The 15183-nt window shown below is 35.2% G+C and overlaps 1 long non-coding RNA gene across 1 annotated transcript; it reads left to right on the plus strand.

The window, feature by feature from the left end:
- The first annotated feature begins 645 nt into the window (after nucleotides 1–645).
- LOC118282277 (uncharacterized) lies at nucleotides 646–1678 on the plus strand. The gene is made up of 2 exons (XR_004784282.2): nucleotides 646–892; nucleotides 1125–1678. It is a non-coding gene; the product is annotated as an uncharacterized LOC118282277 (long non-coding RNA).
- Nucleotides 1679–15183: the final 13505 nt, after the last annotated feature.

The raw sequence follows: 15183 nt of genomic DNA on the forward strand, positions 1-15183 counted from the left end.
TGTTATTGGAGTTTTGTATTACTTTTCTATGACGTTGGGTCCAACTTTTTTGTAGTAACTATCGTGAGATAGTTACTACAAAAAAGTTGATTAAATTAACTAGTAAACACGGTTTACTCACTTACGCGACTTAGACGCGGCGACATAGCGCTACAATAGGCTGCGCGACGTAACCGCGTCTGTGCACACTGCTCATTTTTTTTTTAGGGTAAAAATCATCCTATGACTTCTCCCGCCTTGGGCGAAGCAAGAGGGAATGTCAGACTCTCACTAACTAAAACCTACCCCGTTCCTACTCCTGCTTGTCGAGCCGGAGCCCCGGTAAACCCGCTTGGTAGTTCGCAGCTCTGGATGATGAAGAGTTTAAAATTAAGGGTCTCCCGTTTCGATTTACATATAAAATGGTAATTCAAACAGTCAGGGTAATTAACAAACAATTTTAGAACCTCAGTTAAACTTTAATACATTTTCGAGAAGTTAAAAATTAAAACAAATCTGTTACTTATAAAAAAAAACTATTCAATAACCACGAAAACCTTCACCTTAACTATTTATTTGACAAAAATAAAAGAAAAAATATTTTAATGAAAAAAGAAAAGGATTAATCAAATCGCTTCATAGCCCCAGTCGGCATCAAACAAAAAAGTAGGGGAAAACCGGGAGACTTGCCCAGGTAGGAGAGTTGAACCACCTTTCAAAATTGTATTTGAATTTAGTGCGAACGAAACGACAAAACGTTCATTGGTCGCACTCAAGAGGCCAATCATAAGTATGCAGTCATTTTGCATCTTAGTGGTGTGGTTCGTCAGTGACAATGTAAAACGTGTTTCTGTTGCTGCGGAGTTATTTTTTTGTTTTAAGTAGTTTTGTGATTGCTGTCATATTTATTGAGGTACGTATTGTGTGTTGATATTATTATATTGCCAAACAAATGTAGTTTGACGTGTGCTTAGTGTTTTTTCTCTACGATCAACGGTTTTTGTTTGTCATAACCTAAATTGGGAATTAGTGTGAGCAGGAGAGTTGGGTGGTTGCGGGAGACTTGCTCAGTGGTTCATGTCTCCTGTGAAGGGAAATTATACCTACATTTTTTTCTGTCTTAATATAATTTATTGTTTTTGCAGTGCCAACTTGTACGATGCCTTTTCAATACAAGCCTCCTGAAAATGCTCGCAAACGAAAAAAACTCACAAAAATGGAATTGCAAAATGCCATAGATGAAATTAAGGGAGGCGCTTCTATCCGACAAACTTCAAATAAATATGGCATAGATAGAACTACTTTGAGACGGTACACATTAGATGAAGATAAAATTAATAAATTTGAAGAAAAAAACAGTCAATAAGCATCACAGGTGTTTACAACTGCCGAGGAAAAGCTTCTTGTCAATTATTTGTTGACGTGCAGTAAAATGCATTATGGTTTGACAAGAAAACAAGCAATGCAGTTGGCATTTGAATATGCGACAGTCAATTCAAAGAAATTTCCTGAGAGCTGGGCGAAGAATAACGCCGCTGGGAAAGATTGGTTTCGAGGCTTTCTTTCCCGTGATTATGTTGATTTTGAAACAATTTTACAAAAAAATGTTATGTTAATTACATTTTCTTTGATAGCAGTATTAAAAACAAGTTAATTATTGTATAAGATAAGATATTAAAACTATGATTGAAGCCGAAAATGATTTTTATTTTCCACAAAAACAATATGGTCAATTCTCCCCATACCTCGGTTCAAGTGTCCCTGTTGGTAGGGAGACTTGACTCATTTTTCATTTTTTAGTAAAATGCCAATAAAATGTTACTAGCGCATTTATTAGCAATATAATTAAAGCACAAATATACCTACTAAAGTAAGGCATCACATAAGTGTATAATCGATTCTCTAAACCCAATAAACAAATAATTATGATATTTTATATTAAAAGTGGTTCAACTCTCCCGGACTTCCCTACCCTTTGTAATTGCGATACAAAATTAAATCGAAAAAACGATCCGGAATACCTATCGAATCCTTTTATCTCATGATGTTGTATACATCATACATACATACACGCTTTGAGGTACTTTCAATCAGTACCTATATTATGGAAATAATCCTAGAACATGTATTGAGATATTTTTAAAATAAAAAAGAAATTAATCAGTATTTAAATTCACGCAGCAAGAGTAATTTCACACTGGGTTGGCTGGCTTTTCTCACCTTAGGCGAGGCGAAAGGGAGTGTCAGACTCTTAATGACTACAGATAGACGGCCAGCCGTAGTAGCCTCGGTCGAACCAGCTCATTCCTGAGCTGGTGTGGAATACATGGAGTCGAGCACTATTACCTGGCATCTTATTTTAATCCACGTGAATTTTGACTAGTAGCATGGACATTTTGTAACTTACTTAAGCTAAACATATCCTATTTCGAATGAAGCTACATTAGAAAAGTATTTACATTCCAACTGCGATTGTATGTTCAAACTTGAAATAAAACACATTGAAACAAATCCCAAATTGTATACACAGAAAAGTTATAAATTGATCAAATGTAGCAAAAAATCGTTACCAACTGAGATACAGCGATTGAAAGAAACGATATTGGAAGACAGAACGGAGAATGTGAATGGAAATTGTCAGCAGCTCGGAATCCAAGATGGGAGCTAGCCCTATTCACGGGATCAAGTCGGTCCTTCAAACGTTTTGATAAAAATGTCCTGTGATGGGATTACGTCTTAAATTGTGTTCGAAGGAAATTATGTTCTATTAGTATTACATAAGCATGTTTTCATTCTATTCGTTAGATAAGTAAAAGAAAATAATTTCCGTCTTTGAATTACTTTGAAAGGAAAAATTGTTATGAAATACTAGATCATGATGTAACAGTACTTGCTGAGACGAAGTAATATTACATTCACTTTTCGTCTGTTACTTACGATCTATTGAATGGATGAATCTATTTACCTATAAATATAGTACAATCCTGTAATATCTTTTTGCACGGAAATTAAACTTATAATCGTCATATTCGCTGTTTGACCACCAGATGATGAGAGATGAGATTTAACTTATCTATAGAAAAATCTGATTGAATTGATTCACAAAATTTATCTTATATTATGGACACGAATTTAACCACGGACAAAACCTACTAAAGTAATATTTCGACCTTCAAGCTTGACCCTTCTTTCCGAGGGTAAGGGGACCACTCGAGTTGTCGCTCCGGGCTATGTCATTACAATATTGTCAGCTATACTACAGCTATTGTTCTGATAGCCTGGTATCTACGGTCCTTGGACTTTCAAGAGTCCATGTAAGCGTTACATACGGATTTTCTAGTAATATTTAGCTTCAGGCCAAATGAAATGGTGAAAGGGAAAAAATAATCCAGTACCGAATGTAGGTATTACGGGATTTACCCTACTTTTCGGGTCGTGTTAATATTCTCGTTAGTCAAAAGTTTGTATGCCAGGATTATAGAGGTTGGTAAAAATGTTATAGCTGGTTTGACCTTATTTTTAACCGACTTCAAAAAAGGAGGTTTTCAGTTTTACCTGTGCTATTATCTCGCGTTTGGCTAAACCAATTTTGATGCGGTTTTCAACATAGTATTTTTCCGAATTAGGAGGATGTTTTAGGTATATTACCTGACTTAAAAAGTGGAGGTTCGCACATTAACATTTGAACGCGTCTCCTTTTTATAAAAAAATAATTAGTTTTTCCCTCAGACTGTCCTGTTAATTGTTTTTTTAAATATCGATGATCATATTCACAGTACGCGATTCTATGTTTAGCAGCTTTTATGTTCGCAGTAGTTACGATACCAAAATAAATCAATGTTCAAACATAATAACGTGTCACCCTATATGTGAACGATGACATATTAATTCAGTACACAAACATAAAAAAATTAAAATAGTTTTACGACTTTGGAAACACCATTTTAATAATTTTCAAATATTTTTATTGGTTTCAAAGGAGAAGTATTGCCAAGAAATGCAGTATAAACAAAACGATTTAACTGTTTTATAGCTGTTCGTGTTTTAGAACTATAGTAGTAGAGCCGAGGGATTTAAAATGGCGGAAATATTTTTCAAACATATTTAATTTCTATTTCGCGGGAGAAGTACATAAATATGTCTTCACATATACCTACATAGAGATATTATTAATTAAAAGTCCCATATCTTTTTGACAGTAAGTAATAATAAAATAATCATTGACGAATAAGGAGTTGACTGCACAGTTGGTGCGATGGCTGGACATCTGGCTGCCGCGTAACGTGTAGCGGGTTCGATTCTCGCACGGAACAAATCTTTGTATTATGTACATGTGAAACTGTATATTTGTAAACGCACTCACGACACAGGAGACATTCATAGTGTTGGCAACGTTTCCAAAAAAACTAAGACATTACGCACTTCTAACCATTGTTGACAAATGCTTGGTGCTTGGTAACCTTAACATTCAAAGCTAGACATTTGACAAAACTGCGCCAACTACAGTTCGATAGTTATAGATTTCTTAAAAGCAACTCAACTTTTCATTCAGATGAATCTTGATTGTAGAAAAATAACCCGTCAAAGATATTCCCACATCTAGAAGTGGCCTACATTTTATGAACCATTTTTAAAAACCGCACATTTCATAGCTCCATTCCAAGAAGTCACGTCTAAAAGTTTATATCAATAAATTACTACATGAACACAGATATATTGCAGTGAAACAATTTAACTTGAGCCATATTTTAAGCTGGTAAAACTGTCCCGTTTAAAAGTTGGCATCTCGGTGATATATCAATGCCTTAAGTTAGTTTCGAACGATGCGATTTATAAAATCGTTTTATTATGTTGAGTGCACTCGTTGAGGATGGCCACTTCCAGTGTTTTATCGACTTTTATGACTTTCATAGTTACTTAGTTTCTTTTGTTTTATGAATTTCAACCTGGATACCTATATAGTATTGGTCGACTAATTGTAGGTCTTTTTTAAGGGGGAACACTATCTTATAACTTTTCCTGCCTTGGGCTAGGCGAGGGAGACTTTGACTTTGACTTTGCCCTTTGAGCCGAAGCCTAGGTAAACCCGCTAGGTAGTCCGCAGCTCCAGATGAGTTATTGTAGGTCTAGCATAAAGTCTTGTATTCAATGCTTATGTTAGATTGAGTTTTGATTTCGTAATGTCATCAGCAAGTTATTTTAAATATGTATTAGGTACGATGCAATTTCGGAGTAATGATGATTTACCGCATATTATAAAACTTTTCTCTTTTTAGAACTTTATAAACACACCAAATTCATCTTACCTAAATAAAACACGAAAAAAAAACAAACATCATTTGTCTTACTATACGGTACTCAAAAAACTCATCTAAACTTTTAAATTTTAAATCGCTCTCACAGCGTCAGACTTAGGCTTAAATCACCATTTATGGTCCAATCTAAAGCTATTTTAATAACCTATAAATTCTCATTCTTCTGCATAGAATTTTCCCTGAATTTCAGCCAGCTTCCCAACCAATTACTTGTCTCAATAAAAAGATATGAGGATGACAGTTTTCTACTTGCCAAAATCTATTCGGTATTCAGGTTTGTATATTTTATGAATTAAAGTAGGTAGGAGCTGCGTTTGATATGACGAATGGAAGAAGCTTTTTATATAATACCTATTCCCGATCAGTATTTCTGAAAATTTGGGATTGGAAGGATTGAGAAGGGGGTTAATTGGGCCTCCGGTAACCTCACTCATGCAACGAAACACAATGCAAGCGTAGTTTCACGTCGGTTTTCATTGAGGCCGTGGTATAACACCGGTCGAATCGGCCCATTCGTGCTGAAGCATGGCTCTCCCACACTTAAAATATCTTGTCTTTGTCTCGTACGACTCAGATAGCTAAACGTAGTCTTTAATTGGTAGTCGACAAATAATACTAAAGAAAATTATTTCCTAAAACTTACAACTACAACCGGTGTTGTCGTCAACGACGAGAAAACTCCAGCACACATAATTATTTTTCATAACTTCTATTCTCAATTGTTTTACATTAAATATCAAGTTCAACAATACATAATAACTACGTCATAAAAATCACGTAGAAACAATTCAATCAGCAACAAACATTCACAAACACAAGATGTCCCTTTTCAATAGTAAACAGCTTATGTCCCTAATCCTATCAGTAACACTGAGACAGCAGCTACCTACATATATAGGAACATTGCTGGAATATTAAGAGATTAGCACCGCATGATTGATTTCATTATACTTGTGTACTGTATGCAGACTGTTAGACGGAAGACAGTAGATGTCATGACTATGATGAATTACATTTAGTATGTTTACAATAAAGTTGTTTTAGAAAAGGGTAAATTATCAAAATCTGTGTATAGTACTAGCTACTTTTATGCAGTTTCATCCATTCTGCGATTGTAGCATTGGCAAGTGGCATTAAAAATACGTTTTAGGCTTAAAATTGATAAAACAAAAAAAGAAAATGTAATATGCTCTCGTCGATTGACGATTACAAGATCAGAGAAGTGTTATTAAAAATACACCTTTTAATCAATCCTACTCTGCGCACTCAGAAAGAAAAGAGAAAGAAAATCCGTGACCTTCAGGAAATAAAAGGTGTGATTATTATTACGTACATATAAAAAACAAACTATCCGTACATATTACATGTCTTCCTTTAGTTACGACCTTTCTGACTACATCCTTGCTATAACTATGACTATACTCAAAGGTCATTAACCCTCGTCATAAAAAGTACGTTAAAACATCAGGACACCGGCTACACGTTGCCTTGACAAAGAAACACTCTTAAAGAACAATTTGGACAACCCCTTCCCCCTCCCTCTCATATACAACCCTTGCATCCCCCCCCCCCTCCCACTTCACCCTGATATGTTTGGGCTTGTCATGCACTCATCCCCTTCGAGAGATATGAAGAGTCCATTTATAATACTTGTGGTCTCAAAAAGGATCTGTTTTCATGGTGAATGCGGTTAAAAAGGTCAATATTTATTTGTGTTCGCTTATTTTAATTATTGGGTTATTGGTATTTGGTTTTTATTTATTCTCTGAGGACCTTTATTGAGATATGTAGGTACTATCTATAACAATGGTACCGTACCTATTATTATGTAAGTAGATTAAGTACTTTTGGGTGCCCCAAAAGGGCTCATATTTGGGGCATATTATAATATGAATAAAAATTGCCTATACTGTAAATGCATTAAGCTCCTGTATGCCGTATATAGAGACACAATAACAAACACATAACTAGTACGCATACCAAGGGTTAAAGTGATTTGATTTCATTTGAGATGGTTTCATTCGTGCAGCCCTGAATAGATGTAAGGACATAATTAACTTCCAACTACTGATTAAAGAGACTAGGAACTTGAAACTCAAGAAAACATTCTAATTTAGCATTAATTACTTATCAAAACATTAATTTTCATTATACCTAAATAATATGTAAAATTCCGTAAACATGTGAAAACGATTTGAAATTCACATTATCTTATATTCCCTGCAATATATGGATTGCTGAGTAAATTTTCTTGCCACTTCGTGATAAGGGTGTTTTTCTACTAAAGATATGCTATGCTACGTTGCTGTGGATGCCTTTGGCTTCCACCAGTCATATTCTTTGGACAACATAGCATACATTAGTGGAAACGGACTCTGCTAACGTCTGTTTTTTGTATGGAAAGAAGCGGATTGCATACTCAAACTACGCATCTTCACACAGCTACATACCTTAGTATCAGTGGAAACGGTCACATAGTTTCACAGCTTAGCTATAACATCTTCGTAGCATAGCTACATAGTACATTTCTGCTGGAAAAGCACCCTAACCGGACCCGTGGAGATAGCTATCGATAATATTGTGCCCGCGGCGGATATTGCTGTTGACAGTCCAGTACTTCTTCATTTACCATGATATAGATATTTTACGAGTAGATAGATGAACGTGTATGATATTGTGCCAGTTATTTGCTTGTATGTATAGAAGTCGGAAATTAAAAGTAAATACGTTCATGACTGGGGTACACATTCGATAGAAACAGGGTAACGTCGTTCGCTGATAAACCTGAATTGTTAAACTGTGCCTTGCCTAGTCTTCACAAAAAAGAAAAAAATTAAAACCTGTTTACCACGTTGGTCGAGTCGCGTCAAGTGCGACTGCCTGGCAAGGAATCTCGGGATTAATTCCCAGGTCGGGCAAAGTGATCACTAGTTCTTTTTCAGCTTTTTCGAAAATTTATCTGTAGTGAGTAACACGGAGACTGGAATTTGCCCAGTATAATAATCATGGCAATAGGCTCACTCCCTATTACATGGGACTTTAACACAAATGAAAAAAAAAAATGAGAAAAATAGGTGTATAGTGATATTACATGCCGTAATGTGCATTTCTGATTACCCTCGAAGATAAAAGGTGTGACGTTTACAGATACTTATTTATCACACGTGTACCAGTTCTTGTATTATTTCATGAACTTCACCGTATATAGCGTAAAAAAGCATAAAACAAATGTAAAATGATTCCAAAAATTAAGCCACATCAAACCAGCTTCTGTATATTATTTCCGATTAACATTTATTAACTCTCTCCATATAAACGATGGTTCGTCAAGTAATCTCCTCCTTAAATTATACTCGGAATATTCAAAAGAGGGGTCTCTTACAATTTTTTTCACGTTAAACGGATAAGAGGGAGGATATTAGGCTATGGTTTATGGAATAAATTGGTAATTTTCATGGCCATTGCTAGTAGTAGCAAGTTGTTTGGGACATGGAAGTTTAAAATAATATTGTGTCCAAAAATATTTTCTGAAATATTTGTTTTCATATTAAAATTTGCCTATCGTTAAATTGCTTACTTGTAGAGGATATTATTATTACTATACAATAGATAAATTTCTTAAATCAAGTTAGATATATTATATTATATATTTTTATTTATTTAATCAACAGTGAGATATTGTTATATGTATTTACTACCAAACCTAATAACTCTTAAAACAGCAACCTGCAACAGATTTCTTATTTTTTTTTCGATAATGGAATTGCTGTGAACATTTCTTCATTCAAAAAATCAATCATGATATAAAAAATATTGCTTATAATAAACTTAAGAAACAGATGTTGCGCAGTAAAATAAAAACAAAATAGTCGTCTTTGTAATAAATATAAAAGAATAAGCCATTCGTTTTTGCTACACTATTATTTAGTCCGTATTTAGTTTATGATTTGGATTATTATGCTTAATGGACACTTATTAAGCTGTTTTTATTTCTTTCTTAGATTTATCATGAACTCCTTTTTATAAATACATATAATATTCCCAATTGCGAGAAAAGTGTGTTACTGTCTGACTTTATTTTTTTGAAAGGGCTCTTTTAGAGACTATCAGTCTGACTATAACTGTTAATGAATACGGTGAAAAATTAGACTCTGTCTTTAGTAATGACTTAGGAGAGAATGAGGTAAGTCTACCGCTCGCCTTCAACTTTATAATGGGCATTACAGTTAGGTAGTTTTACTATCAAACGACTATAAATAGAAATACTATTATCAACATCCCACACACTAGCCAAACAAACTGATCATAAAAGGGCACTAACATAAAAATTTACACTACCGACCGACGACTCCACAGCACTTTTAGTACCAAAGTTCGTCAATTGATCCGGAGACTTTTGGGCTCTATCCAAGAGTGGGAATAAAGAAATCCATGGAGCTGTATGGGTTTGGTTGAGGGTGACGTCATGAATCAGGGTTGATATACGTCTGTGTTAAGAGATAAATCCTTTGATAATGACTATGTGGTTTGGAAGTGCCTGAACTATTGTTTTGTCTTGATTTATTACGAACTTTTGAACTGTGTGCTTTGTACGTTGTTTGAATGGAAATTACATATCATTGAAGTGAACTGAAGCCATAGTATATATCTAGGTAAGTTTCATAGATGTTTGTCTAAAGTATTGCGTTGTGCCAATTTATGTTGGAAAAATTTTTTGCCTCAGAAGGACTTATAATATCTAGTGGGTTACTGGAGCTCCGGTTCAAAGAGCAGGAGTAGGAACCAGTTGGGTTTTACTCCGGAGTCGCCGAGGGGAAGACATTGAAGGAAAACACAGTGGGACATATCTCTCCTCAAAAAAATGGACTTATGGTGTAAATTAAGAATATAATTGACGCATTAAAATCTCAAGTTTATCATTCCATAATTTTCACTTAAGTATCTTTATTTTACTTCTCCAAAAAATAACAAAACAAAAGTACCTAAATAAAGACACGCTTGAGAAAGTCTCGGCCAGATAATTCGTTTCCGACTGTAACGCCACTTATTTTAAAGTAAGATATCTGAAGATCACAAGAAAAGTAATTTAATTCAAAAAGTCCACAACATTAAGCCATAAAGGCTGGCAATAAAAGTATACAAGGTCCAATTTTCCACGGACTTTTCACAAGTTTGTACAAATTATTATTTGAAACAGATTTTCTTTATTTTATATTTTGTTTGGGGGATTCTGTGTTCGGTTTCCAGTCCATGTTGGAAATAAAATGTTTAGGAAAGTATTGTTATAACTCTATTAGAAATATGATTAGATAAATGTTATGGTTACAATCTTACATACAGTCGAGTATAATCTTTTGATTGATACAAATTTAGTATATATGGTTTTATATTGTATAAATCAGTTAACGAGCAGACTGATCACCAGATGGTAAGCAATTGCTGCCGCCCATAGATACCTGAAACATCAAAGGCATTACAAGTGCGTTGCCGAGTTTTAGGTAGTGCTTTTGAAGGGTTAGGAATTTAACTTCAGATTAGGAATACACGCAATAACAACGCAAGCGTTATTTCACGTCGGTTTTCTGTGAGGCCGTGTTATCGCTCCGGTCGAGCTAGCTCATTCGTGCCGAAGCATGGTTCTCCCACACTTTAAGTAATTCATTAGTAGTCAAAAATTGAATTAAAAATATTGAGGCTTTTAAAAATACTTTTCGTGCTAGGTGCAAAATGTCAATATACAAAAATTAATTTCACAAAAAGCATTCAATTGTGATAACGTGATTAAATTCGTGTGAATGGATTCGTGATGTTTGGAAATGAATTGAAAAGAAATTGGGACTGTATTTTAAATCTGCACGTGCTGCAAAAATTTTCACAAAATGTAAAAGAAATTAGTTGGCAAACGTCCAATGTGAATAAAATTGCATTCAAAACAAATGCTATCGAAAATGAATTTCGATTAGCAGCTAAAGAGCACAGAAAGAGGAGTGTAAAATATTGAATGTTCAAGTTTTTATAATTGTATATGCTTAAATAATTATTTTGACAAAAACGAATCACGTTTCGGATCGAGAGAAAACGGGATCCCGCGTAGTAAGCCACAGGCTAGCTGTTATAATAAAGATGTTTGTAACTTGCTGATTTTGAAGGCACTCTTCATACTTTTTTGAGCGGGGAAAATCATCCAATGATTTCTCCCGCCTTGGGTGAGGCGAGAAGGAGTGCCAGACTCTTACTGACTAAAGACCACCTTATTTCTACTCCTTTTCCGTTCCTACTCCTGCTTTTCGAGGCAGAGCCCCGGTAACTCGCTAGGTAGTCCACAGCTGCTCCGGGTACTCTTCATACTTAAGGTATATTTTAAGGCTGTAACAAAAAATCCGGGCTTCACGACGAGCAGTAAACGGTGTATCTCAAAATTAATTAAGTCAACTATATTACTCGTCGTGTCTCGTAACTCTTAACACCTCGATCGCTGCGGGATACCTCCTAATTGCGGGAAATGAACGAAATTTTTTTATAGAGTTGTAAAAGTCGTTGTCGCAATAAATTTGTTCGGGTTCATTGCACTCGCAGTGTCAGTACTTTGGGGCCTGTACAATTTATTGTGCCATCAATATTGGCTCGGTTTTTGGAAGGGTTGATTTATATTGTGATTTTTGTCAAGGGTAATTAAATGGTTTTGTTGTTTTATCGGTGGGTTTCAAATGATAGTTCTATAAAATACGTTTAGTGTAAATTATAAATGGTTATAGAACTATGCTGATACAAACATAATACTGGTATGTAGTCTGTTTAAAGAATTGAAGTTCAATAGGTTTGAAATTTTAAAAAAGATTCGACTGACCTGTAACCTACAGGGTAAGCTCCTGAGCTTAATCTTAGTTGAAATTCGCCCACAACATATAACCTTACAAAATTACCCTTACAAAAAATCGCGTAAAAATTCGCTAACCCTAAAGAAGACGATTTAAAAAAGCTAATTTATACCCGATACAGAAACTTTTGCAACGGCCTCTTACACAAATTAAAAACTGAATACAATAGTCAACTGATAAACAAAAACCAAAAAGACCCGAAAAAATTATGGAACACTTTGAAATCAATTTATAGCCCTGATAAAAATAGAACAAAAACTGGTGATCAATTAATTCTAAACGCGACGGATCCTGTCCGCTCACTTAATAACTGTAACGCTTACTTCACCAACGTAGGAACAAAACTATCCGACAGCATACTAACACGTATCTCTGAAACCCAAGAATCTCTAGCCAGAAAATATAAAACGTCACACTCTCTCTCTCAAAACTCTTTTTTCCTCCACCCAACAGACGAAGAAGAAGTATTTAAATTCATGTACCAACTTAAAATTGACAGTGCACCAGGTATAGATGGTATAACTACAAAGTTCCTCCTTAAACATAAGAATTTAATCCTCACTCCACTCACTCATATCTTTAATCTTAGTCTGCAGACTGGCACTTTTCCGGAGTGTTGGAAAATTGCATCTGTCAGACCAATACACAAAAACGGACCAGAAGATACTCCCGAAAACTATCGCCCCATTGCTCTCTTACCCATAATGTCTAAAATTCTTGAAAAAATAGTAAACAACCGCCTAGTGAACTACTTTGAAAAACACACCTTAAACTCAGATCGGCAATTTGGTTTTCGGCGAGGGAAATCAACAGTAGACGCAGCCACACTTCTAACAAATTCAGTAGCCTCTTTCACTCAAGCTGGAGACCAAACTCTAGGGCTATTCTTAGACCTGGCAAAGGCTTTCGACACCATCTCAATTAACCTCCTCCTGAAAAAGTTGGAATGTGTGGGCATACGAGGTGTCGCACTAGACTGGTTTACCAACTACCTAACGAACCGCAAGCAAATGGTAACAGTAGGGGAATATTCAAGCGAATTGCTTCCCATTAGCTTCGGTATCCCACAGGGTAGCATACTAGGCCCAACCTTATTTAGTTTCTATATGAACGATATTTTAAACACATATATACCTAACTCCATAATTATATCATATGCCGATGACACTGTTATACTGTTTCACGACAAATCTTGGGAGAAAGTATACCAACTAGCAGAAGAAGGTTTACTAATAATTTCCGAAGCCCTAGACACAAATCTCTTGACACTAAACATAAAAAAGACCAAATACGTCACCTTCTACAAAACAGTGGCTTCCCGACCCCCAAGACAACTAGCTATAAAATACCACACCTGCTACACACCCCTTCAACCACCTCCTTCACACTGTAACTGTACTACAATAGAACACACACCTACTATTCAATATCTCGGCATCACTTTAGACGAAAACCTATCATTTAAAGCACACATACAATCACTCTCCAGCAAGGCTCGCAAACTAATATTCATAATGAAAAAACTCCGTGACTGTACACCAACAAAAACCTTACGCACCATCTACCTTGGCCTGTGCCAGTCAGTTTTACAATACGGGATTGCAATCTGGGGTGCTGCTGCAAAAAGTACACTAATAGAAGTAGAAAGAGCTCAACGAGCCGTAATAAAAGTAGCCTTACGGAAGCCTTTCCGCTATCCCACTGATTTAATTTACAAAGATTTCGAGGTATTGAGAGTGCGTCACTTATTCATACTATGTGCGACTCTAAGCGTGCATAAATCCTTAAAAAGTAGGCCTGATTACAAAGAAATAATTAACAAGCGCGTGCTCCATATTCCATTACCGGACGCGAATAACCTTCTCGTCAGAAGATGTCCATTATATTCACATATCAAGGTGTACAACACAATCAACAAAAGTTGCGACGTTAAAAATTTGAATAAAATATCCTGTAAGAAAAAGATTACACAGTGGCTAAGTGAATTGACATATGAAGAGACCGAGGAAATATTGAAACACTACTAGACTACTAAGACTATTGCAACATTACACATAAACACCTGCACACATGTAAACATTCACACACACATTCATTCATACGCACGTATCCACACACACACGCACACACACACACACACACAAACACACACACACACACAAACACACACACACACAATTTTTATTATCTTTGTACTTACCTTAGAATTCATTGTTTTTGTTTTGAATTAAAAATTTTATTATTCTATTATATAAGACTGAGTAATAATGATATAAGAATTTAATTTTATGTTATGGCTCAAAACGGTTAAGGCTAACTCTGTGATTCAATCACTTATATAGTCCTTACCATGCCTTATTTTGTGATTTTGTTTTACTTTAAGATTTGTCTTTAAGTTTGACTTTAAGTTTTACATTAAGATTTGGAAAACTTTAACATTTTATTTTGTGATTCAAGAACTTTGCACCATTTACTATTTAATTCTCAGGCTCTTACTTAGTATGCTACATATTGCTGTATAATTAGACTTAGTTTATCTTTAATACCTATCAATTTCGCTGTAATTTAGATTCACTCAATAGTCCTACCTAATAATGTACTCAAGATGTCTCAACTCAAGTCCCCAAGATACAGGATTATCCTAGTTTGGGGGCTACAGATACACTTGATGACAACACCAAAATTAAACAAATTATTGTGATATAGTATAAGACCATGATGATTGTGAAGTTCATTAATAAATTCTTAAATAAATTCTTATTACCGTGGTACGAAAATGACGCTTTACTGGCATTATCTTAAGGGCAAGTTATGCGATCTTAACCTTGGCTGCCCTTGACTTACAATCAATTCTGGCCGGGTATGTTGCCAACAGGTTTTACGGTTCATTTTATTGCCCGGATTTGCCCGGGTCGCGGATATCCTCAAGTTTCCTTGTCGACGACAAAAACAAGTTTTCAATAAATAACACTGTTAGGAACGTTCGATCCGATCGGATTACGTTCTAATGT

The sequence above is a fragment of the Spodoptera frugiperda genome, chromosome 20 (genome assembly GCF_023101765.2).
Source record: "Spodoptera frugiperda isolate SF20-4 chromosome 20, AGI-APGP_CSIRO_Sfru_2.0, whole genome shotgun sequence".
NCBI lineage: Eukaryota > Metazoa > Arthropoda > Insecta > Lepidoptera > Noctuidae > Spodoptera > Spodoptera frugiperda.